Source organism: Dermacentor variabilis, chromosome 3, assembly GCF_050947875.1.
Source record: "Dermacentor variabilis isolate Ectoservices chromosome 3, ASM5094787v1, whole genome shotgun sequence".
Classification (NCBI taxonomy): Eukaryota; Metazoa; Arthropoda; class Arachnida; order Ixodida; family Ixodidae; genus Dermacentor; species Dermacentor variabilis.
The window spans coordinates 165,337,070-165,364,201 of NC_134570.1; the positions used below are offsets into that span (position 1 = coordinate 165,337,070).

At 51.0% G+C, this 27,132-nt stretch overlaps 1 protein-coding gene across 1 annotated transcript in view; it reads left to right on the forward strand.

The window, feature by feature from the left end:
* The window catches only part of LOC142576492 (LIM/homeobox protein Lhx1-like), a 227,165-nt gene that overhangs the window by 14,804 nt on the left and 185,229 nt on the right, over positions 1–27,132 (forward strand). The window lies entirely within an intron of this gene.

Genomic DNA, 27,132 nt, shown 5'->3' on the forward strand with positions numbered 1-27,132 from the left:
GTCACTGCAGTCTGGCTTGCGTTTCTCGCGAATTCTGCGCTCGCTACTTTCCTGTCAAGAATGCTGCGTCACGACGAAAATTCCTATTCATGCCGTTCGTGACCTGGAAGTAGGGGTTGACGATTATAGATGACAATTATAGCTTGGGGGAAAGATTCACTGTAAAGGCTGCAACTTTCTTTTCTGTTTTTTTAAGTAGGGCAACAAGTATTAATATTCAGTTGTAACAGTAAATTAAAAATATTAATTAGGAGGTTTTACGTGCCAAAACCATTATCTGATTATGAGGCACGCCGTAGTAGGGGACTCGCGAAATTTGGACCACCTAGGGTTCTTTAACGTGCACCTAAATCTAAGTACACGGATGTTTTCGCAGTTCGCCCCTTTTGAAATGCGGCCGCCTTGGCTGGGGTGTAATAGCAAATTAGTAAATTACGCTCCTGCAGTAAAATAACCGTCACCCTTACCTTGAGAGGAGGCTTAGTAAGTCAGAACAGACTCGAAACTAGTACTGAGCAAATTTAGTTCTAAAACATTTTCACATCGAAAATGGTCCGTGGAAATTAAAAAGAAAAAAGCTTTGAAATCTGTGACGCCACAATGACGTAGGAGCACCTAGGTCGAGGTTTGAGCGCGAAATTCAATTAATGGGAGTTCTGCCATCTTATTCTCTCGTAATAACGAACACATTTTCAGCCAAGTTTAATCACACGTGACCTGCAAAAGGTCGAAATAACATGCGACCTGTATAAATTACTTGTGTTGCTTTTTACAGAGTCAATCAATCGCCATATCGAATGCACTGACGTCTTATACATAGGCGTATCTAAGATTGCTGACTTCGTTGAGTCATGTGGGAAATTCGATGCTTGTCTGTAGCGACCTTTTATTCGCTACTTGCTTGTTGCAGCAAGCATCGTTTCCTTTTTTTTCTCTCTTCTTTTTTCTTCAAAGTGAAGCTTCCTTTGCCTACTACTCCATGTTTTCTCCCGAGTTAGTCGGTCGGTCTTTCGGACGGTCGGTCGCTGGTCTGGTTCTCTCCGAGTATACTGGCATTCACTTTTAAAGAAAATTGATCGTATCCGACGGCGGGATTCCAAACTCGACTTCCAGCGTAGCAGACCGATGTTCCAATCATTAGGCCACAAACACACTTTTTTCTCTCCCCTTAGTATACATGCATGCGAAACCGCACATGGAAGCAGCACAAACACAGGTACGCTTATCTCGTGCCAATGCCGAATAGCTTTTTCGGATGATCGGCTGCGTGTTGATGATGGTTGTGACTTCCAAACTGTGCCACTTACCCACAACAGGGCGATCGTCCAAGAGGTGTGTCCGCGTATTGATGATGATGATGATGATGATTACGCTGATCATATCAACAAGAGCAATATTAGATAAAAAGTAGTATTTGTGTGAAGTACCCAGTCGAACGACCATGCTGAGCCCATAATTAGCGCACATATAAATTTTACCCAAGACTGTAAAAGCAATTAAGTGGTGACGATGATGAAAATTGATAGGACCGTAAAAGAAAGAACAATTAAGAAAATCAGCTCTATGTCGACCGATTACAACACCATGGCTCAGGGCCTGCATGTTGTATCTTTCAGTCAACATCAGCTATTTGTTTTTGTCCCTTTTCTTCTTTTTGACACGTATGCACCGACTGTCAGGTTGTCAAATCGCGACAGATCGCCGAGCCTCTTCATTATTTGGCATCCAGAAGCAAAGCGAACGTCATACAACGTGTATGGTTGTGACGAAGGGCACATGGACAGCCTAACTTCGTGCCTTTTATTTCTTTCTTTCGCTTTTTCTTCCTTTTTTTTCTCTTTTTGACGACGAGCGAGCACAAATTTAGCACGAAAGGAATGAAGGAAGGTCCAGTCGGTAAACGATGACTTAGCAACCGTGCCTTACCGCCTCTCGTCTCGTGGCGTGCACGTGAACAGACACGCAGTGTGGGTCCTCCGGCCTGATCCAGCGACGAAACCTTCGGTACACTTCCAATTCGATTGTTTCCCCACACGGCCTCGTTCTTCTCGTCGCGGTGTCCCGTCTCCCACTCGCGGATTATGGCTGACGTGGCGATCGATGCGTTAAACGGGCCACACCGGAGAGCCATTGATCCGGCAAACCGCGGCGCGAGTTACATGCAATATGTCCCACTGAAATTTTTACTTCGAGCAAACAAACGTCCGTGGGTCGTGCGTGGCTCACGCACGTACATGTGCTGGCTCTCCCGCAGAGAGAGGGAGAGCATCACGCTTGGTCCGCGCAACTCGCAGTGCGCGCCGCATGCCAGGTGGGAGGGCGTGCAACACGTTTAAAGGAACGGCCCTTTATATGCTCATCACTCACTGGTGTATACATACGACAGCGCACGCATCAGTCGGGGCTCCTGTAGGCACCCTTGATATTTTGCTATCCCCACCACCGCGCCGGCGAGTTCATCCATGGGATGTTTTTTTTCCTATTTCTATTTTTTTTTTCTCTCTCAAATCGTGAGAGCCACCCGTGCGCGCTGCGTGCTTTGAACCGCGTAGCGTGTCCTGGGCAGAGCACTCTGCAAGGGATCCTTGTGGGCTCGCGCTTAGCTTAAAGGTTGTCGTGCGCGCGCATGCGCACACACTGCTGCTTAGTTTCACTCTTTCCTTCTCTTTCTTTCGTTTTTTTTTTTCTACTGTGTATTCACGCTTTCAATCCGCCTTCTCCCGTCTGCACGCGCATGTTCTTCCCGCTGCTGATGAATGACGGCCGACTGAACGCAATGCGCCAGCCGACGCGGTTCGTCGCGCTCGCAACGCGAACAATGCGCCCCCATAGCCCATGTGGCTGCAATGTAGTCCGCACGAGCGTTGCGTGGACGTACAATGCAAGCCGCCGCCGAGCCCTCTTTACGCGGACCCTTAGCTTCTCCGTACATGTAGTCAACATTACGCGTGTAACTGCGCGTGGTGTCAGTGTTCTTTCAGGGCCATGACGGTAACCGGCGCAACCACGTGGAGCGCATTCGCGGCGCCAGAGCGTCTGCTTAGCGCCGCGCCATTTGCACTCTACAACGAAAGCACGTTCCTAATGGCTATAGGAGATTAACTAACCACTTGAATCCTAGTTGAGTCCTTATTAGAGCATGAGCATCGTGCTGCGTGATCTCGATGCATCGGCGCCACGTCGAAAACGCGACATAAATGCGTTTGCATGTAGTTGACGTTTTGATCGCTATTCCGTGCCACTTGTGATGTTGAAGAGGAACTTGAAAGTGGTCCCGGCGTTTTCCTTTCTCGCTAATTAAAAGAGCCGCGCATTAAGAGAGGCCTTACTATACACAGCTGTGTGTTAATTAATTTCTCACGTCACGACCTCGGAAATCTGGCGCCGCGAAGACCCGCTCCACGCCGCCCTGATCTCGGAGCCCATGGTCGCATGAGCCACATTCGAACGCGCTCGACGGGCAGGAGATGCGTATACAAAGCCCGCGAGCGTCGCTTCAAACGACGCATAATTGCGGAGCATGCTCCCCACGGGACGAAAAAAATAAAAGAACGCGCGCTTTGAATCGCGGTTTATGGCGTATATAGTTACCCGTAATAAAATTTCCGCCCTAACGAGCAAACAATAGCTGGCTACCATTAAGGCGTTAAACGGCGCACATATTTAACTGCAACGATCGTCGCCTCGCTCTCTCTCTCTCTCTCTTACCGCCATTACAGCGTTAGTAGCGCCGGGTGCGAGCAGTCGGTCGCCTCGGGAACGATTATGTGCGCCCGACGCCGACGGGCTAAATACATAATGACGCTTTTCCAGCGCCGTCTCCGCTGCGGTCGGAAAAAAAAATCCGGCGAGGAGCGTCGCCTAGCGCGGGGCCAGAGTGCTGGGGGAAAGCGATGCGCGCCTTCCTCGCTTCCTTAGCGCTTTGCGTGTCTTTACATCGCTGTACGCAGGCACACGGGAAAGAGGGGGAACCGCGCGGTACATAACGCGATCTTCAGAGAACGTACAGCGAGACGATGATGCGAGTACGGGAGGGAGCGTGAGCAAGGCCGGGCAAGGACGGCGATGAGCGGGATTGTTTACCGCGCAAACAAGTCGTCGGCAGAAAAACGAGGAGCGGAGGACACACACGAGGGGCTCGCTGGTGTTTTCCCTGCGCCGCCCTTCCCCAGCTCCCTTGGCTCCTCCGCCGATGCGCGTGCACGGAGCCGAGAGTCGCAAAGATGAGGCGCAGCACGTCATTGCCAGCGGTGTCCCGAGCCAAGCCGAGCCAAACCAACATGGCTGCTTCGCCTTACAGACAAGCCGTGTTTTTTTTTTTTTCCCCTTTTTTGATGAAAAGGACACAGTTGGACAATAAAATTGACGCGCCATCCCGACCCTGCGAAAGTGGATAGCCAGCGAAGTTGTTAGAAAACCACTCAAATGCGGTCGATGGGGATATGAAATGTTTTATTGTTTTGCCTAGTCATATGGCACGACACCATTGTTGAGCATTACGACTTTGCACTCTTCGACGCTCATCACATTCACGCTGCTCTTGGAGAGCCTTAACCTTGCGTGGTCTACCCATGGCGGTCTTGCAATGAACTGAATGGGTTGCTAGGCACGTCTCCCTTTTGTATGTGAAGTTTGGTGACGTCACTCGCTGATTCGTTTGCTGCTGTTGCGCCTTTCCCTGCGTAGCAGCTTATGCATCCGTAAACTTTACCGGGAAACACACGCGGGGAGAAGGAACGTTCCTCGCATTGTTCGCAGGCAGCTTATCCACTATCACGCGATTTTGACGCTTGTTTTGGGCTTTTCTCTATTGAAATGAATACTCAGCTGTGTGTTGTATGCCTGATTTCTCGCTTCATTCCTTTTTTCTTTTTTGGTGACGGCCACGAAAATCCCGACCAACTAGAGTCTAGCAGCTTCGTTTTAAAGACGCAATAATAATAATAATAAAAAGAAAACCGGATGGCAAAGTTTAGACTTCATTTATTCGCTCTTCGACGCTTTAAGAGAAAATCTTTCCAAAGGAACTTTTGAAAACTTGGTTACGTCTTTACAGAAAAGTTGGTGGGCAACACAGTTTGCAGGAATTTCTTTTTGATTTTTTGTCCGCATCGTATTCTAAGCGGCGGCGCGCAACTCATATATATATATATATATATATATATATATATATATATATATATATATATATATATATATATATATATATATATATATATATATATTGTAAGCACTATTAACGTACTTCGTCGTTTTCGTTTGTACATAGCCATCATCTTCCCTGTTCTACTTCGCGCATGAGCTGGGGTGTTTCCTTTTTGGAATAAAAAGCGACTGGCAGCTTGGTCGGTCTCGGTCGAATAAAGTGATGGACGATATAAAGCGAGAGTCTGCCAGAATCCGGCAGATGAACAGGCACTTGTAGTTTGAGGACGCACCAACTGAAGAAAAAAGAAACGATGGTTTATTTCCTACGTTTCGGCCGGGGTCTGGCCTTCGTCAAGGAATACGTAAAACAGGCAAGGTGTTGTGCTTAAATGCGTACGTGGTGTAGGGGATCCGCCTATCAGCTTATCCAGCGCTAATACAAATTGTAGCTGTAGCGAGCTTGCACTCGGGACAAATCAACAGTACATGTCAAAAAGAAAGAAAGAAAAGAAGAAATGCGCGACGGGATGGTTGTACCGGGTCTGTAAGGCAAATCTATATACAACAGAAACAGGGTTTACAGAAAAGATGACACGTGGTTAGAACAACAACAAAAAAAAGGAGAAGAAACAACCGTGACAAAAGAGAGATTTCTGCTGTAAGGTGGCTGCGCCCGTCAACATCCGTACGCATGTCAAACGTGGTAAAAATGCACCACGGGACGGGATGGTTGTAACAGCAGGTTCGTATAGAGCAACAGATTTAAGACAGGCAGGGTTTACAAAAGAGCTTAAGGCAGGGTTTATATATGTGTGTGTGGGGGGGGGGGGGGCTAAAATATTTCTACTAGCTGTATAGGCAAAACATTCTCGGAAATAAAAATGTGGCTAACCTTTCAAAACTATGAATAAGAAAATCAGTACATCATTGATTTAACATTCGCAGTTTTATGCGAATGGAACGCGTTTAATTCGTGACCACAGGACACGTGTGCGTCTGTAAGCTGACAGGATATTGAAGGAATGTGAAAACGTTTCTGTGGTCATTACACATAAATGAAGGCCCCTGAAAGCAGTCCACAAGGCGGCTCACGGACTCCAGCGACGCTGCTTCTGTCCGGCAAACGTAAAAGCTAGGTGACGTCCGAAACCTGGCGGCCAGCGATGCCGTGTTTCCGTATGCAGTAATCCCTTCCGGCAACCGCAGCCCGCAAATGCATAGCCTTCGCGGTGGGTTTCTGTTACTTGGAGGAATGCGCCGCAGGAACGGGGGTTGCGACGCCGCCTATATAGCGAGCCAGCAGCATAACAACAGCGCACTCTCCAGCACATCAACAGCGATGGGCGAACGTAGTTGGAACACGAAGGGAAAGTAGCTGTCGTCTGTTCGAAACGTGCGCGACAGAAATCAGTCCGCGAGCAGGTATCGACACGGCGAACTGGAGAGGGAGATGGAGAGGGAAGCTGAGAGCGAAGATGGAGAGGGAAGCGGAGGAAGCGACGGGAAGAGTCCATCCGTTGCTCCCGACTTCGCACCGCGCACCACGTGGGGTGAATTATTTATCGGCGCAGAACAATTATGCGCGGTGGCGCGCGGGAGCGCTCGCAACGTGTGGGAGGATGCGCGGCACGGCCTCGGTGGTGGTTACGTAAGCGACAGTGCAAAACTTGCGCGCGCGTATGTGAATGCACGCACGCTCTCGCGTTCGAGCCGCCGCCTCGGCCGGGCTCGGCGAGCGGCGACAAATTGCCGGCTTGGCCACCCGACCTTGACTGCACGTAATGTATGCGAACGCAGTCGAACCAACGTCCAGCTGCTGCGCCGGTGAGCTTGACGAGAATCGTGTGAGAGATAACGGGAGCGCATTTAGCGTGCCGGAAATGTAAATTACTCGCACGATTTTGTGAAGCAGCAATATATATATGTACACAGTGTATATGGTATAGAGAACTGAGGTGTCACTTTTGTAGCATACAGGCTTTCTAATGATAGAGTGCTCAAGAGAGTCTATGAATTAGCGGCGGTAAGCGGAGTGGCGCCGCATGCGGAGCTAATTGGCTGGCGTACTGCTTTCCTCTAGCACAATGGCCTGTGTCCCTATATACTTCAGCCGAAGGTATGCATTTAAAGGTGAAAAAAAAGCTTGACTTGCCTTGTTCTGCTTTCCTTTCTTCGTGTTTCTTTGTTTTTCTCCCTGAGATACATGCGTGCGGCACACTCCTACAAGAATAATATTGCCGGTATATACACACAGGTTTGCTCAGCAAGCCTATGCGTATATACCGGCAATGGTATACCTGACAGCGAGCCTTGCTGTCGAAGCGAAATCGTTGCAGATAAATAGGAATCTGCGCCTGTTTCCTTGTATTTGTCGTTGAAATGATGAACGTGGCGTCATCGCGCATGGCCTTCGCGAACGTTTCGCACTTTGTACGTCTACGTGGCAGCACCAACATCGGCACCGGAATAGCAGTGCATTTTTGCGTGTGTCAATTAATAATAATGTCTCCTTAGTCGTCCGTGGACAAAACATTTCCATGGAACACATGAGGTTCACTAGCTCAGCAAGGAAGAACATCCCAACGTCGTTTGAATTTTTGTTCTTTTCTTCCTTTTTTCTTGTTTTTCTTTCTTCCTTTTTCTTCATGTGCATACGTTTATAGCTTTCCAAAGCGAATGGTCGGCTTGCACAAACGTAACGTGGGCCAGTCGTAAAAGTTTATCGCATCATCTTCTCTCTTTTTTTATTTTTGTAATTATCTATTCTTTGCGCTTTATGACCGCCACGGGTAGCTTGACCTTAATGTCCATTACGGAAGTGCGTTTCCTACAGGGGTCTCTGTGACGTTCTGCGCTTAGACAGCCCCGCGGACCTTAAGCGCGAGTTTCCATTAGCGCTGACTTCACGTTCACGTGTGACCACGAAGCCAGACAGCGACAGGCCTATGTACACTCACAAATGTCGTGGCAGCACTGCGCAGCGAAAGAATTTGAAGACACCGCGGTCGTGTGATCATTTTCTCTCAGGCGCGCTTTTCGGTATTATACACTCAACAGCTTTTGGCGCAGCCGTCTTTAGTTATTATGCGGCGAGATTTTTCACTTTATTTTCTCTCACGCCGCGTGAACGGCGGCGCGAGCAGCGGTGACGGAGAACGCGAAATTGAGCCACCGACGACGCTGGCGGCGAGTCCACGTCGCGAAGGCAGGACAGAACCATTCGAACTCTGGGGCTATTTTCTTTCGCGGAGGCAGTTACGCGGCCTGCATCGTTAAGTGCGCGTGTGGGAAAACCGATGACCCCTTGACTTCGGGCACGCGGGAAAGGAAAGAAGCAGCGCCTCCCCCCAACTCGTCATGCATTCGCGCGTCGCGCGAGAATGCATCGATGAAGACTTCGAGAAGAAAAGGTGACCGGCAGCAGCGCTTTTTCGTCCACTGGCATTTCGAACCGCGGCGCGTCTGTGTTCCGCGGTCTCCGTGCAACTGCGCTTCATTTCTCTCTCTCTCTCTCTGTCTCTCTCCTCTTCTTTTCCCACGGTTTTCTCCCTCGCGCGCGCTTCGTGTAACTTGGTGCGGGTCCGCGACGCCAACGATACGCGCTCACTGATGAGCACGCGCAGTCGCACAGTAGAGGGCGGCAAGGGGCGGTTTGGTGTCCACGACCGTTAGTCGCTCCCATAGTGCCGATGGAGCCTTGCAGTGAGGACTTTCTTCGAGGCTGTATGGTCGTTCGTTGACTCAATCAAGGGCAGGTTCTGGACGCCAACGTTTGTTTGTGTCCCGTATATATATATATATATATATATATATATATATATATCGTTTAGTGTGCGCCGCAGAACTACGGATCGTCCTATGCCCCCGTGAAAATGTACGGTCATTGTCGGAGGTCTTCAGTACACCTGCATGCACAGTTTGGACCACTGTTATAAGGAACATCCAACCAGTATTTGGCCAAGAATCCCAGCTAAATGAAGGCGTGAAGTCATGCTCACTGCTATGCGCAGATGTGCTGCATTTAGTGTCAGCTTTAAAGGGAGGGGGAGGTCGGGACGCATCTTACAGACATTTCTTTTCTATCGATAAAGCAGAAGTAATTAGCTTCCGTATTGGCCTTATGAACGCTTCAGACTGCACAGTGTACGTTGAGCATGATCACTTGCAAGCGCTGTATCTACGTACGACTATTGCGCAATGCGAAAGTCGCGTGAATGAATTCCATCGCAAAGTCTGAGCATCTGTCCGAATCTGAGAAGATAAGTATATTTAATACTCAACGGGGCAGCTAATAATACCAGCGTATAATCCATACGTCTCGGGACTGGTCCTCACGTCCGTCGTTGCTTCGCACCCTGCTGGCGCGCGAGAGAGACGCGACGGCCGACAGCCTTCAGCGCTGTCTGGCAATGTCTTCTCCAACGTGATGATCACCCGACAACGCATTTGGTTCATCTTGGACGGCATCCATATGATTTTCGTTGTGCCCTCACTGTAGCCCACGAAGCAAGCCGGAGACCAATCGGGGGTCTAAAATTATGATTAATGAAAATCGGTAATACGAATTTAAAGAAAAAAAAAAGGTACAGCTACCGTAGCTTCCCCAGCCTGCTTATTTCTCTCCTGTTTTATCTCTTACTTTCTGTTAGTTTCCGCTTTGCCTGTAAACATGGGAATCGTGGTCGCCGATGTAAACAGCAGTTACATGGCTACGGGATTCCTGGCCACTATAGTCGTGGCGTCAGAAGCAGATCTTTTAAAGATCTCGGAGGCCACGTTACATCGTTGCAGCGGGCGGAACTCTTCCGGAGGTTCCTGCTTGTGCGATGGGCGCAGCTGCTTGCGCAGAGGAAGACGATGCCGGCGCTTTTAAGTTCGCGTTTTTTTTTTTCTTTCTTTCTTCTCCCTCTCGTTGTTGATGCACGGGCGCTGCTGCAGCGCTCCGTGACTCCTCTGCGCGGCCGAGATACGCGGGAGTCGATGCAGGACGGCTCGGGCTGCACGGTGTTGCGTTTCGCCTGCGACACGTGGTTTTGCCGGCGCGACTGCGGCGGGGCGGCAGACATTTTGGCCCGATCGTCGTCGCCGCAACACTCATCGCCAGGTGTTTCCAGGCGCGTCTGCGGCGATGCGACCGCCTAGGGATCTCGTTCCAGTCATTGTGCCCGAAACAGGCGATGCCAAAGCAGGGATCTCATTCCAGTTATTGGGCCCGAAACAGGCGATGCCAAAGCAGGGATCTCGTTCCAGTCATTGTGCCCGAAACAGGCGATGCCAAAGCAGGGACCATCTTCTCGTTACAGTCATTGTGTCCGACCGGCAGCGCCACGACAGGGTGCTACGAGATCGTGCGCAGCGCCACGACGGGGTGCTACGAGATCGTGCGCAGCGCCACGACAGGGTGCTACGAGATCGTGCGCAGCGCCACGACAGTGTGCGTCACCATTAGCCCATTGTACATTCACGTGCTCGTCTTTTGAGGGGTTCCTTCTTGCCCTCAACTGCGAGAGTATAAAAACAGCTGCCCCCGGACGCCAAAAGGAGGGCTCCGATTTCTTCTGTTGAGTGAAGTGCTCTCCCGTCTCTCTACTTCGGTCAACCTGACCGCCAACTCTTTGCGATGTTAAAATAAACAAGTTGTTTCGTTGTTACCAGTCGACTCATGCTTTGCCGGGACCTTCGGATGCTTCGAGTTGTACCCCAGGCCGCCAGGCCAACGCTACCCTTGGGGCTTGCGACCCAGGTACAACCACGGGCGTCAGCGCCGAGACCCCAACAGATCGTACCAGCAGTCAGATCCCAAACATCTGGTGGCAGCGGTGGGATCGCGACAACGGAGGCCAGCAGCAAAGAGATGCAGTTGACTGTATGCTGAGCAGCTCAACGACGATCCGGGAGCAGTGCAACGAGCCCTGTGTGACGACTGGTTGCCTGCAGCGGAACGACTGCGCGGAATTCCTGCCTGCGAGGTTTGGTGAGTGCGGGACTTTCTCCTTCTGAGCTTTGCCAGGCTTTTGTTAGTGTCAGAAACAGAGCTGGTAATTGTGGTTGTCGTTGCTGCCGGGTTAGTTTGCGGCAAGACAATAGTAAGCAGTAGAGAAAGCAGCATTCAGAGCAGCCATGGATTTGAAGTCGTTGCGCAAACCGAAATTGTTGGAGCTTGCAAGAGAGTTGGGTCTGGATGTCTCAGACAAACTAAGAAAACCGGAACTGATAAAGGCTATTCTTGAGTTAGAGGCTGAGGATGACGAGCTGTCGGAATGCCTTGAGACTATTGAGGAGAGGTCAAAAAGACAGGAGCGCGAACTTAAAGAGCAAAAAGAGAAACAGGAGCGCGAACTTAAAGAGCAAAAAGAGAAACAGGAGCGCGAACTTAAAGAACAGAAAGAGCGAGAGCAACAAGAGCGTGACCGTCAACACGCTTTGGAAATGAAGCGTCTTGAGGTAGAGATGGAACGCGCTCGTAATGGAAGTCAGGCACACGGTGCAGGAGAACGCGTATTGTTCAAAATGACTGACCTGATGCGGCCGTTTAAGCTTGGAGAGGACATTGGTTTGTTCCTGGTTAACTTTGAGCGAACGTGCGAGAAGCAGGGGTTCTCTCGGGAAACGTGGCCACAGCGCTTGCTCACTTTGTTACCCGGCGAGGCGGCCGACGTAGTCGCTCGCTTGGATAGAGAGGAGGCAGAGGATTTCGACACAGTGAAATCGAGTCTTCTAAAAAAGTACCGGCTGTCTGCGGAGGCGTTCCGTCGGAAGTTTCGGGAAAATGAGAAAGGCAAAAGTGAGTCATATACAGAGTTTGCGTATAGGCTTATGTCGAACATGCAGGAGTGGCTCAAAGAAGAGAAAGCGTTTGGTGACCACGATAAAGTTCTGCAGTGTTTCGGGCTAGAACAGTTTTATAGTCGGTTACCTGAGAACGTGCGATACTGGGTCTTGGATAGGCCAGACGTTTGTACGGTGGCTAAAGCCGCTGAGCTAGCCGAGGAGTTTGTGACGCGTCGAGCTCGCGGAGCTAAGGACGGTCAAAAGGGTGAATTTGGCTCGAAGTTTGAGAGGCCGAAGTTCACACCCATGAGAGCAAAGGGGAACACGCGTAGTGCGGATGCGAGTGGAAGCAGTGCGACCGAACCTAAGGAGACGGCGGCAGCCGAAGCCGAACGCAGAAAGCGGTTCGAGATGAGGCGAGCGGGCGTTTGTTATACGTGCCAGAAGCCGGGTCACTTTTCGGCGCAGTGTCCGGAAACAACACCAAAAGTTGTGTTTTTTTCAATAGGCAGCACGGACGAGAACATGAAGCTTCTCGAGCCTTACATGCGAGACCTCCTCGTGAACGGGAAAGAGTGCCGAGTGCTTCGCGATTCCGCAGCTACGATGGATGTAGTTCACCCATCTTACGTAGAACCCCATATGTTCACGGGCGAGTGTGCGTGGATCAAGCAAGCCGTGGAAGCTCATAGCGTGTGTCTGCCAGTAGCAAAAGTGCTTATTAAAGGACCTTTCGGAGCGCTTGAGACAGAGGCGGCAGTGTCATCTATGCTGCCACCCCAGTACCCGTACTTATTTTCAAACAGGTCCGATCACCTCCTGCGCGAGAAGGGGCTTTTGTTTGGTGAAGCTAGTGTTCAGGCCTTAACCAGATCGAAGGTTCGGGAGCTCGCTGCAAAGGCGGTAGTTGCGGGGCCGACGTTATCAAACAACGAAAAAGGGTCAGAGGCGCAGCAAGCTGATATTCAGAGCACGCCCGAACTGAATAAACTAGAGTCTGTAACGTTAAAGGCGCCAGATACTGGAGAGGAAACGCCCGACGCGGGAAAGTTAGAAGAGCTATCTACTGATTTGCTCATCGCGCCTACGTCAGACGGACTTGATAGGTTGCTAAAAGTCAGCCGGTCGGCTTTGATAGCCGAGCAAAAAAAGGATGGCAGCCTGGAAAACGTGCGCTGCAATGTCAAAGAAGGTATCGCCAGGAAAACTGCGCGTTTTGTGGAAAGAGGTGGAGTCCTGTACCGGAAGTATCTAGACCGCAGAGGAGTGGAGTTCGATCAGCTGGTCGTGCCTCAATGCTATCGTCAGGATCTGTTGCGCTTGTCACACGGGGGTTCGTGGTCCGGACACCTAGGAGTTAAGAAAACTAAGGACCGTCTCTTGCAAGAGTACTATTGGCCAGGGTGTTTTCGGGACGCAGACCATTTCGTGAGGACATGTGACACTTGTCAGCGGGTGGGCAAACCAGGGGACAAATCGAGGGCGCCGTTGAAATTGGTACCTATCATTACGGAGCCTTTTAGACGGCTCGTTATTGATACTGTGGGACCTCTGCCGGTAACAGCCACGGGGTACAGACACATTTTGACTGTGATCTGCCCAGCGACAAAGTTCCCTGAAGCAGTGCCGCTTAAAGAACTCAGCTCAGTTGAGATAGTTAATGCACTACTGTCCATATTTGCGCGAGTTGGTTTTCCTGCGGAAATCCAATCAGATCAGGGCACAGTGTTTACTAGCGCTTTGACGACAACTTTTCTCGAAAGGTGTGGGGTAAAGCTGTTACACAGCTCAGTGTACCACCCACAGTCGAATTCCGTTGAGAAGCTCCACTCCGTCATGAAGCGCGTGTTGAGAGCCTTGTGTTTTGAACATCAAACTGACTGGGAGCTGTGTCTGCCTGGGGTGATGTTTGCTTTAAGGACCGCGCCGCATGCGGCTACGGGGTTTTCGCCAGCTGAACTGGTGTACGGTCGCTCGCTTCGATCTCCGCTTCGCATGCTTCGAGAATCGTGGGAAGGTAGGGGCGACGACCCAGTCGTGGTGGAGTACGTACTTAAGCTCCTCGAACGCTTAAGAAGGGCACAGGAGTTGTCAGGTGAAGCAATGACAAAGGCCCAGCAGAGGGCCAAGGTTTATTATGATCGGACAGCCAGGGCCCGTCGTTTTGAGGTTGGCGATGAGGTCATGATATTGCGCACATCGCTAAACAACAAACTAGACGTGCAGTGGGAGGGCCCAGCACGAATTGTTCAGAAACTGTCGGAAGTTAACTACGTGGTAAGTCTGCCAGGAAAGCGGAAAGCACAGCAAGTTTACCACTGTAATCTGCTCAAACCTTATAGACAACGGGAAGCAGTGGTGTGCATGATGATAAACGTTCCTGAAGAGCTTCCAGTCGAGCTTCCGGGACTAGGCTCAGTGACGAACAGGGAAGACACCGGTCAAGTCATTAGTGACCTTATCAGTAAAGCACCGCTGTCGCCCGAGCAGAAAACCGAACTACACCAGCTATTACAAGAGTTTCAGGGTCTGTTCTCTGAGAGGCCTGGTAGGACTTCTGTACTTACTCATGATATAGAACTTACCTCCACAGAGCCAGTACGATCCAAGGCGTATCGGGTGTCACCCCGCCAGAGCGATATTATGGAGGCTGAGGTAAAGAAAATGCTACAGCTCGGTGTTATTGAGGCAGGTGAGAGTGATTATACCTCCCCTTTGATTTTAGTTGAGGTACCGGGCAAGGAACCTCGTCCTTGCGTCGACTACCGCAGGCTTAATTCCATCACTAAGGATCAAATTTATCCGATCCCTAACATCGAGGAGCGCCTTGAGAAAGTTAGTAGCGCTCAGTTTATTTCCACCCTAGATCTTGTCAGGGGTTATTGGCAGGTTCCACTTACAGAAGAGGCTAGTAGGTATGCGGCGTTCATTTCACCAATGGGAACATTCCGTCCTAAAGTGTTGAGTTTTGGTTTGAAGAACGCGCCATACTGTTTTTCAAGCCTCATGGATAAAGTGTTGCGGGGACAGCAAGAATTCGCTTTACCGTATCTAGACGACGTAGCGATATTCTCCGCATCCTGGTCGGAGCATATGACACACTTGCGGGCAGTGCTAACCCGCCTGCGCGAAGCGGGCTTGACAGTCAAGGCTCCTAAGTGCCAGATAGCACAGGCCGAGGTTGTCTACCTCGGTCACGTGATTGGTCAGGGTCGTCGCCGCCCCTCTGAAATAAAAGTGGCCGCTGTGCGAGACTTTCCGCAACCGCGCACAAAGACCGATATTCGGTCGTTCTTAGGTGTCGCCGGCTACTATCAGAGGTACATCCCTAGGTACTCTGATATCGCGGCTCCCCTGACGGATGCTCTAAGAAAGACAGAGCCTCAAACAGTCGTCTGGGACGAGACCAAGGAAAGAGCTTTTAGCGCCCTAAAGAGTGCCCTAACAAGCCAGCCTGTGCTACGATCGCCAGACTATAAAAAAGGGTTCATTGTTCAGTGCGATGCTAGTGAGCGAGGCATGGGCGTTGTACTGTGCCAACGGGAAAATGGAGAAGTAGAACACCCCGTCCTGTATGCTAGTCGTAAGCTGACCAGTCGTGAGCAGGCGTATAGCGCCACCGAGAAAGAGTGTGCGTGTCTCGTGTGGGCCGTTCAGAAATTGTCATGCTATCTAGCCGGCTCGAGGTTTATCATTGAGACGGATCACTGCCCTCTCCAATGGCTGCAGACCATCTCTCCCAAAAATGGCCGCCTCCTGCGCTGGAGCCTCGCTTTACAACAATATTCCTTTGAGGTGCGTTACAAAAAGGGGAGTCTCAACGGTAACGCCGATGGCTTAAGTCGAAGCCCCTAACGTAGGAATCAGCCTCAAAATTGTTTGTTACTGATGTTTTTCTTCCTGAGGCAGGATTTTTTTTTAACATATTGCTTTTGTTTAGTGTTTCAAAGTGATGATATGCTTTCTAGTGCAATTTTTCAATTTGTGGACGCGTTCTGAGTGATGCTAGACTACTGTAAGGAACTAGGCAGTGGTCTAAAAAGGGGAAAGAGCCTGGCAGGGCTTAGTGAGGGTTGTGCCGTGCTTGCTGACTGAGCGGTTGAGTTTTCAGCGTAGTTCTAACGCTTGCCGGGAACGAGAACAAAAATGTGAACTCTCCCGAAGTCACTTTGCAGTGTCCCGTGCGAACCTGAACGAGAGAACGAGGCCTTCTCTGTGCGCTGCGCTCAAGAAACGTCAAGGGACGCCCGACTTCGGTTATGAGCATCATCGAGCGACATCCCTCCGGACAGCGGATGCAGTCCCCTGTCCATCGGGATCTCCTTCCCCCGGCGGGGCGGTCTGTTGCGTTTCGCCTGCGACACGTGGTTTTGCCGGCGCGACTGCGGCGGGGCGGCAGACATTTTGGCCCGATCGTCGTCGCCGCAACACTCATCGCCAGGTGTTTCCAGGCGCGTCTGCGGCGATGCGACCGCCTAGGGATCTCGTTCCAGTCATTGTGCCCGAAACAGGCGATGCCAAAGCAGGGATCTCATTCCAGTTATTGGGCCCGAAACAGGCGATGCCAAAGCAGGGATCTCGTTCCAGTCATTGTGCCCGAAACAGGCGATGCCAAAGCAGGGACCATCTTCTCGTTACAGTCATTGTGTCCGACCGGCAGCGCCACGACAGGGTGCTACGAGATCGTGCGCAGCGCCACGACGGGGTGCTACGAGATCGTGCGCAGCGCCACGACAGGGTGCTACGAGATCGTGCGCAGCGCCACGACAGTGTGCGTCACCATTAGCCCATTGTACATTCACGTGCTCGTCTTTTGAGGGGTTCCTTCTTGCCCTCAACTGCGAGAGTATAAAAACAGCTGCCCCCGGACGCCAAAAGGAGGGCTCCGATTTCTTCTGTTGAGTGAAGTGCTCTCCCGTCTCTCTACTTCGGTCAACCTGACCGCCAACTCTTTGCGATGTTAAAATAAACAAGTTGTTTCGTTGTTACCAGTCGACTCATGCTTTGCCGGGACCTTCGGATGCTTCGAGTTGTACCCCAGGCCGCCAGGCCAACGCTACCCTTGGGGCTTGCGACCCAGGTACAACCACGGGCGTCAGCGCCGAGACCCCAACAGATCGTACCAGCAGTCAGATCCCAAACAACGGCCAATTAGACTCAATGGCCGAAGCACGATCGACGATGCGTGTTCGCAGCACCGCTAACGCCGCCTGGAGCGGCTGCTATGCGGCTCAAGATCGCGAGGCCGCGCAGATGGGGCTGCATACGTCACTCTCAGAAGCACGATGGTTACCGCACGTACCCGCCCATTTTACTTTACTTTTATCTTAGCCCTATTTTCCCGTCCTTGATATCAGTGTGCAATATTTTATTGTCTTTGCATACAGTTTTATTGCTCTCAATTCGTATTGCTTTTAACCTTACTTTATTGATCTTAACTCTACGCGGTGGTTCGGCCACCCGATCACGAGGAAATGTGACTTAGTAAGGTGAAAGATAGGGCCGGTTGGTTTTACATAAGGACGAATGTACTCGCACGATCGCTGAGTATTCGCGCATGGCGCGGAAATATAATTGTATGAGTACAGGCCTTCGGTGCCAATGTCAGCAAAATAATTATTCTTTTATAAAGTGCAGGCATGTGCATCTAGATAGTTTCGTGGATTTCTTTTTTTGTTGTTGTTGTCCGAATTTTCTTTTCCTCCGTATATATAGATACGGTGAATAAACAAAAGCTGATAGCTGGAAATTAGCGCTTGTCCCCGTGTGTCTCTTTCTTTGTGCATACGTTTCGGTTCGCGCTACTAATAGCCTCGTAATGACGAAACCTGCATACGTAACAGAACGCTGAGGCGAGACCAAAAAGAAAATTCAAAATTGCGCCTTCGCAATCAGTCCACAGCTCAGTACTACATATGATAGGAGGTGCATTCTGCGTGAAGCTACTGGCCACCTGATAATGATGTCGAGATTATGTATAGACATATACAGAGGTCTCGAAGCTGACAAGTATTCAGACGATTGCACGAACTTGACGCGTAGACGTATAGTGGTCTCCTTAGTGTGGCTTCACAGTGATACCTACCTTTTTCTTTCTTTGGAATGATTCAATTACAAAGGTGTAAAAGTATGCATGACGCATAGAAGCGGCTTAAGGAATGACATGCTCCGTAACTTTTGAACGAGAAGATTTGGGGACCGAAGCACGCGATATTTTGTTAGTCACAACCATACGACGTGGCGTAAAGCGCAATCAGAAAAATCATGCGGGAAGTTAGTTGTTGCCATTTAACGGAAATTGAGAAATAGCACGGTAAATGTAAATGAAAGTGTCAGAAAGATTTAATTTGCCCCCACCTCACCCCCGTCCCCCACCCAGCTGGGGCCGGAACCTAGATCGTCCGCATTAGCAATGAAGGCACCGCGGCGCCATCCTATCGCCCGCTTCCTCGGATATTTGTGTCCGCGATTAGCCGCGGTGAGTGTGAGCGAACGCCGCTCACGCCCAAGGTGGCATATGCAGAGCGTCCCTTTAACCGCGAGCGTTACGTAGTAAAGTGAGCTCATGTTATATTCCGCCGTAGAGAGCGTTCACGCTTCCCGTTTATGCGCAGCTTATCGAGTCCGTTGGGGACTGTGGTCCCACTGTGCCACGCCACGAGAGAACGCCCACCGCCTGTGAAGTGTTCGCACCGAGGAAGCGCGTGCACGGTTACAGGCCTCGCATATACGAACTCGCTTCCCTTCCGTCGGCCCGCGCTGCGACGACTACGTAGGCGCTCGACGTATAGGTAGATGTACGCTGCACAGTGCATGCCTTCTCGCGACGCCGCATACTGCGAGGTACGACAAGCGGCGTGCGGTCGGCGGGTCGATGCAGGCGCCGGCCATGCAAACCGCTAATGGTCGCCATTACGACAGCGACGCTGCGCAATGGAGTGTGTGCGACGCGCGGCGCTCGTCGTGTCAGTCGCCGCGCTCTTTAACCTTTCCTTCTCTCTCCCGAACACGAGTGTCTCTCTCTCTCGCCCTCTGTCGAAGTCGTGCGAGGGACGTTCGTCGCTGCCCACAATGGATCTCGCGAACTCGAAAGTTATAGGGCGCGAAACCACGACGCTGCCGTCGCTCGTGGTACCCCCCCTCCCCCCCACTTCCCCCAGCACACCCTGCCCGCTACCCGGCTCGTTCTTTACGGCCGCCGCCGTTCCCCGATCAGCTTTGTGGCCGGTCGTCCGCGCAACAATTTGCGCGCCGAGGAAGAGAGGTTGCGTTCGTTCCGGAAGCGAGGAGTACGCGTCGTCCTTCTTCCCGCGTGCTCTGCCGGCATCCGTTAAATGACTGCGCGGTTCAACAGAAGCCAGGCAGTACGCGGCCGCCCGTATGTGTATATACTCCGTGTGCTTGTACATTTGGGGTTTCGCTTCTGCCCGCGCTGCAGGCGTCGTTTCCGCGGAGATCTTCTAACTGGTTCAACCGTTCAGGCGAAGCGCTGAGGCAATGCATAAAATCTGGCAACGAAGGAGCTTTCTCTCGGCCGCGAAAGGCTCGGACGGGCGTCGCACTCATGGATACAAACGTTAAATTGTCTCCACTCTCTGGTGTTCCGAACTATAGCAACAAATTTCTCGACGCGCGCAGGAGCGTCTTAACGCTGCTGCCGTATAGTCCTGAAAAGTAAGTTCGTGAGCTAGTGGACAAATTTGCATGCTTTGAGATATTGTTATTCTATCTATTTCACAGGCCGTCAAGCTAGCGGATTTTATTGTCGGAGACCTCATTTCATTTATGCAGGTACAGGGAGGATGTTGTTGGTTGCACGCAGGCGGACCTACAGTCTTGCAACGCGCACCGGCAAACTTCAGCAATGTTTAAGAAACTCTGAAGCTATTGGCGTAATGTGTCGTGCAGTTCGTCATCATTGAGAATCGCAGCGCGAGACGAATGAGCAAGACGACCTCGGGGCGGTACACGACAGTGTAGCCCTTGGCTTGTGAGCTTTCCAGCGCACGATTCCGCACCCGTCCTCACGCTGTACTAAACGAAGCGGAGAAACAAGACCTCCTTGCTTTAGCGATTTCGTGAAAAGAGAAAGCTGTGCTCGGTTTCGAGAGAGTGCGTTTATATCCGAGAAAACGCGGTCACGGTCAAGCAGACGTCGCTGACGGCTCGCAGACCACCGTTCCGTACACTCGGCGCTGTTGCCCGTAAAAGTCCTCTTCGAAGTGACTCTTTATGGCCCCACGGTCTGGAGTATACGGCAGGCAGTTCGCAAAGGGGCTCTCCCGCGGCGGCAGTCCGCGCAAACGGTGGCTCCAGGAGGGGGAAGGAGGGACACGCTCACACAGCCGAGTGCGACTTTTAAAAGGGACCCTGATATACGACTTCTCGTACGCGGCAGTCACGATCGCTTCTTGCGCGTGAGTCGCCGCGCGCGTGCTCTCTCGCTTTTTGTGCACGCTCGCCGGTGTGTTGTGCTTGTTTGTTTGCTTGCTTGTCTGTTAGTCTGTGTAGGTATGGGCGCGCTTGGGTAGAACGGGTGTTCGCGACAACGCCGTCCCCCAAGTGGCGCTCGATACAGCATCGAAAAGAAGAACGGGGTGGTCGTTGTCCGTGCGCGTGCGGCCGTAGGCGTAGCCTCTGAGATTGGAACGCGGGTGCACCGCGCGAGACGACGATTTCGGAAGTCGCGCTGCAGCTGTAGACCCTTTCGTGCGCCCCGCTACGCGGCGTTGGTGTCGGCTGCGATCGCTTGAAAAGTCCTGATAGGCCGCAGGGATTCCGCAGCTAAGCCTTATATAGTTTCCCTATAGAGAGTCCGAGGCTAGGTGGGCTATAAGAGGATGGCAAAGACCGAGTGAAACGCGCAAAGTCGACCAGGCCGTAGGCAGACACAGAATAACGATACCGTGATAGCAATATTTCTTTTTTTTTTTTCTGCGTGGAATTGCAATGAATAACGAAAGGGAAAGATCAGCATGTTGGCAACAATCGTCTGTTGAATAAAGGCCGACCATGCCCTCCCCATTCAATAAGAGCATGGAATTAAGTGAAGAAAAAGAAATAGCAAAATGACATGTCACAGTTTCAGAGTAGCAGCAACAGAGAAGAGAGTGCTGTCCCACAGCTGTCACTCATCCTAGAACAGTACTGTTAGTCTCTTATGGAGCTGAAGCTTGGCCTTTTTGAGAGCATCAAGTCAGTGGGTGACGAATGCGAAGATCGAGATGTGGAAACTTACTCGGTAGCACAGAGTGCTATGGCTACTGAAAGTTGGGCACTTGAGTCAAGCTGATTGTACATAGTGGATTGAAACACTTGAGCCACTACTTAAGTATTTCAATGCACTATCCACAAGCTTGGCGTTAGGGATCACCTTTATTCGTACTATCTCCCTTACCTGGGCTGGCAGTCCAGATTCCTGTTCTTTTTTTCGGTTCTTTGCTCTTCCGTTTCTTGACGCTTCGTGTTTATGCACGAGTATACAGGTACAGAAGAGAACGAGAAAGCTCCCTGCTTTCCTTCGCATCTTTCTTTCATTTGTATTTATTTATTCACTTATTTACTTATTTATTTTAAACACTTGGGACGTCGTCACCTAGCGCAATTTCCTTTGGGTGCGCGCACGCGTAGGAACAGAAGGTGAAGTATGTGACAGCAAATCCACGTTGGCGCTTGTGAGTCCCAAGAGCCAGGCGTCGACAGAAAATAAATAAAGAAAGAAAAACGAATCAATAAACAAACAAGCACGCAAAGAAAGAAAGAAAGAAAGAAAGAAAGACCAGAGAGAAAAAAAAAACAAGTGGTGAGTGATTGAGCGAAAAGGGCAACGCTTTGCGTCCCTGTTCGGCGTCGTTAAGTCCCGTACTCACGTGTGCCGGGACGGAGACGGCCCAGCAACCCGAGTGTAGCGTGCCTGCATGCATACGGCACATGCTTCGCGTGCACGGGCGAGACCTCATTCACGCACGCGCACGCACGTGGCTTGCCCGCTTCTTCGGCGCCGCGTGATCAGCCAGCCTCGTCGTCGTCTTCAAAAAGGCTTCGTAACCTGCAGCCTCGTAACTCTCCTCCGTCGACCGTCAAGGATCCGCTCGGCGAAGGAAAAAAAAAAATGTAACATAGCTAGCGTCTGCGAGGAGATAAAGCCAAGACTAATCGTAAAGTGCCTGCCTGGCTGAAGCCCGGGCGGAGGATGTGACAGCGAGCTATATATGACGCAAAACAGATACATTGTGCGCATACAGAAATGCATGCGGTCCCGTACGGGCAGGTCGCAGGTGTCCCGGTGCTCTCGAGCTTAAGCTGCGCTGCGCCCTCCCTCGAACAAGCCTGTGGCAGGACCTGTCGCAGCCCGACGGGGTATAGTGTGTCATCTGCCGCAATTTGCGAGGTCTGGGCTCCGCGCCCGCGCGCGCTTGTGGCAGTTTGTGTGTGTGTGTGTGTGACTGCCGCTTTAAAAAAAAGAAAAAAATGAACGACGTGGAAGCTGCCAGCAGCTTGCACATCACGACAGTATTTTCTTTCTTTTTTTTACCTTGAAGCGAAACACGCGTATACGATGGCACTCGGACGCCGTCAGAGTAAAAAGCTCGGGTATATTAGCGTTAGCCCTGCATGGTTGAGAATAAACGCTGTTCTTTCTCTTCGCCCGTGTGCGCCCATTTCTGGTAGAACGGTGTTTAATTATTTGGGCGTTCATATACGTGGTTGACGGTTTAAGCACTCGCTCAATGTCTAGGCATCTTTTGTGTACTGCAATATTTTCGGCGTATCCGAATCTTTAAGCGTAAATTTTAATAATGTAATCTGGCTAAGAAGAAAAAGCCAAGGATATTAGACATTCATTTACGCAAAATATCACACGCTTATTGCAATAGCAAAGCTTAAAAGCTGTATAATACACAGAAAGAAATTAACTCAACGCTGTCGTCGACGACGAAATTAAGGCTTCAAGAAAATGAAAAGCGTCGTATATACGGGCTGAGCGCCCCCCCCCCCCCCCCCCATCCTTGGCCGCATTCACCAGAAACGCGCGCGGACGAAGCGAACTCCTGCACGGCACAGATAATGGAAACTAAAAAAAAATAATAATAATCACGACCGTTTTGTTCAGTGTCGGAGAGCGATAGTATTGGGCTTTGCGTACACCTACAGGTAACTTATGGTTGGGAATGGCTTTTGCAAAGGCGTACACTTCTTTCATTGGAATGACCGACAGCATGATGTCACCGGTTCGATCGCGGGTGCAGCGGTCGCATCTGGATGGGGACGGAATGCAGAGACGCTCACACTTAAATTGCACGTGGTTAGAATTAATCCGGAGCCTGTGTACCCCTACGACGTCTGTCGTAACACCAGTGTTGATTTGGGCCGTTAACCGCATGAGTCACTCTATTTCCGTCTGTCATAATGTCGACTAGAAGATTGCCAACCCCTGTTTCCTCTCTAATCTACGTCGTTGCCGTCCTGTCTCTTAAAATTATTCCTATCACTCTTTCGTTCCATCGCTCATCGTGCGGTATCTATCTATCTATCTATCTATCTATCTATCTATCTATCTATCTATCTATCTATCTATCTATCTATCTATCTATCTATCTATCTATCTATCTATCTATCTCTGTCTATCTATCTATCTATCTATCTATCTATCTATCTATCTATCTATCTATCTATCTATCTATCTATCTATCTATCTATCTATCTATCTGTCTGTCTGTCTGTCTGTCTGTCTGTCTGTCTGTCTGTCTGTCTGTCTGTCTGTCTGTCTGTCTGTCTGTCTCTTTTAAGTGACATAACTTTAATGGAGAGGTATTTCAGAGATGCTTAGTTCATCCTCGAGTGTTTCTGTTGTCCTCCAAGTACCGTAGTGCGTCGTCAACGTTAGCAAGTTAATTTCAAGCTACTGTAACTAAAGCTCACGAACCCATCGCGTTGCTAAAGCGTTAACGTTCCCCGGTGCTTAGCCTCACATAGGTACCACTGCATGTATCAACGTCCCGCGAGAAGCGCAACTCACCCGACGCGTATATGTGCCAGTCGAGGACCACGTGCCCGTCACAGCTGGCTTTTCGTATGCCGCGAGCGCTGGATGGCGACACGGCGTTTACGAGCGTCCTCTCCTTTCGAGCGCGTTTGACGGCTCGCATCGCCGTCGTGCACGTACGCAGCCAGCCTGACGCGACGTCGCAACGCATACTCCTCTTTCCTGGCTGACACATGTCATCCACGTGTCACACGACGCGATGAAGACCGGGCCCGGACATATGCGGTTCGCTTTCTGATACAGCCAGGCGAGCGGTTTCTGTATGCCTTTTCGTGGCGAGCCTTCGGCCCCGTTTCGATCAAACACTCTCGAGTCGCGTATATCGTACGTCTCGATGTCAGCCGTCGCGTAGCCTGCGACGCGCTGTTTAGGTGCGCGATGTCGGCAACAGTGCGAGTTTTCGTGCGCGTGTACAGTACACCTGCCTTTCCCTGTTGTCAGGTGTTCGGTGGACATACGCACGTCACCTGTCTGGCAGCGTGGGTGGACAGACAGTATTGTGCACTGCAGGTGATGCTGTCCGCTGTTGTGAGGCCGGAGATTCGGGTCTGTGCGGAGCAGTGGCGTAGCCATATTACTTTTTAGGGATGGGGGGGGGGGGCGCACTTGACCGGGAACAGGGAGGGTTAAAGACATCGGTTGCGCAGGCCGCATATACTAACGCAGAAACTTCGAAGTGGGGCATGGTGGCACGTGCTCGGTGTGCCCGCCTGCTAGCTACGCCACCGGTGCAGAGTGAGACTTTGACGGCACGGGGTCATCTTACGCAAGCGAGTGGTGTGATCCTTCACGTGTTGTTCTCTCTGCCTTCTTTTATTACCTTTATTGCAAGTGCCGCCTTTGCGGACATTGCAGAGGGAGAGAGAGAGAGACGATCTTCAATGACACGCTGGAGATGTTAGCCTGGCTGTTCGCCTGACATGCTACTCCGTATGCTGGGTGATAATTATGATATATGCAGGGATAAACACTGCATATGTCACTGCAGAGGCTTTGTAATGAAACGGGGCGATTTGAAAACAAGCCATTTCGCAAGGAAACTGAAATGAAATATGTGCTCTCCCTCTTTCTTTTATTTATCTTACATAAGAAAAGAACAAATGCCCCTACAGTATTCAGGATCGATCACTTTCTGCAGTAGAAGTTTCCGGACGTGGTTGTGAAGAAAGGACCGGTCGCACTAAACATAGGCGCTATATTACTGTTTGTGTGGTTCTGGTGGGCATTCACAAGAGCACTGGATGCCAGTAAGGTGTGGCGCTATAAGCGTTGGTTCATTTAAGAAGGAAAATGTTGTGAGCATAGGTGAATGAATGATGATACAGCCTCGGTTGACTGAATGTGCACGGTGCAGAATTCTTTTTAGTTTCTTTTGCTGAAGGGCCGCCGGGGGAGCATATACAACAACAAAAGTTGTCGCTTCGTTGTTTGCTCCCGCGTGTATATTCGATGGTTTACAGATTGCTTTCTCTTTATTCTTTCATTCCTTTTTAAGGGAGAGAGGGAAGGGCATTACATACTGACTTTTGCGGTTATGGTTGTTGCCGCTTTCATTTTAACGTGGCCAACGGTACATCGTGCAACGTTTGCCACACATATTTGACTTAAACCACCCTTGCAGGCGAAATACTACAATAACAGTCAGATCTGGAAAGTTCTGCTACCGCTGAGGCCTTAGATCAATGCTTGAGAGAGCACGTTTGTGATGCCAAGTTCACTCTTCAGGCGAGATGAGAGCGAACTATAATAACCTTTTTCATCTCTTTAAGCTTTATTTGCGTTAACGGACCGTTGTTCCAAATCATGCGAGAGATGCATGGGCTTGCATAGGCTCCCTAAACTCCTTGAGGATGGCTTGCCTTTGGCCACGGATAAGGAGGAAGGCAGAATGCTCTTCCGAGTAGTCACGGCTGCAGACGCCCATTCTTCCAGTGGATTCGTTTTTGTCCTTCTCTGTTGCGACGCGCTGCTGCACTTCCTATCCTGCCTTCGCCTGCTGCGTTACTGACGACAACGCGCGCTGACACCCCCACTTAAGTCGGGGGTAGCGAGCTGCCGTGCGAACACCCTAGTATACGTGTGGAAAGGCAAACGCACGCGCATGCGAGTACACACAGAGAACGAACAAAAGCAAAAGCAGCGCCATCCGCTTCACACAGGGTGAAAGTTATCTCGACTCACCATCGGACTCATATATGCGGGTCCCCCCGAGGGGGAGGAGACCCCCGCGTAACGCGTTACAACTCGGCACCAAGGAGAGCGGCCCGGGAAGGTGGTGGCCAGATGGGGGGAGGGACGCGGTGGTCCCCCCTCCGGGCGAGGGTCAGCAGGAACAAGACATTCTGCCCGTTGGCGCGAGATCGAAAGAGAAGAACGGGGCCCGGTCTGCTCGAGAGAATCGAAAGGAGACGCCGCAAGCACCGCGCCGAAGCGCCCGGCGTGAGCGATAAATCAGCGGGGCCGGCCGCCGGTGTTCGAGATAGCGTGCGCCCGGCGTGGCAACGTTTCCGACCCGGGCCGCTACGCATGCGTCGGTGTGCTGTCGAGCGGCTGCCGGAATCGGGACTATCGGCGAGACCGATCACGTGCGACCGACACTACTCGCGCATGTGTGTGTGTGTGTGTACGTCCATGAAGCAATGTGATGGCGAACAAGCTTGTACGGTTCCCAAGTACACATTGCTGCAATCAGGTGACTTGGGATCTCAGCGGCGGCGCTAGGCAGTGTTTTGTTTTCACGCGCGTGGTTGTTTCAATCCTCCGCACATTCTACCAACGTCCAGTACGCATATGCCTCATGATGTTGCAAAAGCTTCAGTGTTCGACCTATATTAGGATGTCGTTGAATAAAATGTGCTAGTTTTCCTAGCAATACTCTGGCGCTTTAGAGAGACGTATGAGCCCACTGTATCTGTACGGATGTACGTATTATGTATACGGGTTTATTGTTTAATCACGCAGAAACGGCAGAACGTCTACATACGCTCACAGGCATCATTGTGTGGTTCAAAACGCGTTCTACATACGAGCCGCTTTGCCGGGCTTAAATTGCACGCAGCGTGGGCAATGCGGTGTCGGTGGTGGACCACGTTTCCTTGGTGCAATGGCTGCGGTGAAGCCGAGGTTGAGGAGGCGCCCTGACTAAGACAATGGCCCTTGTCAGCTAC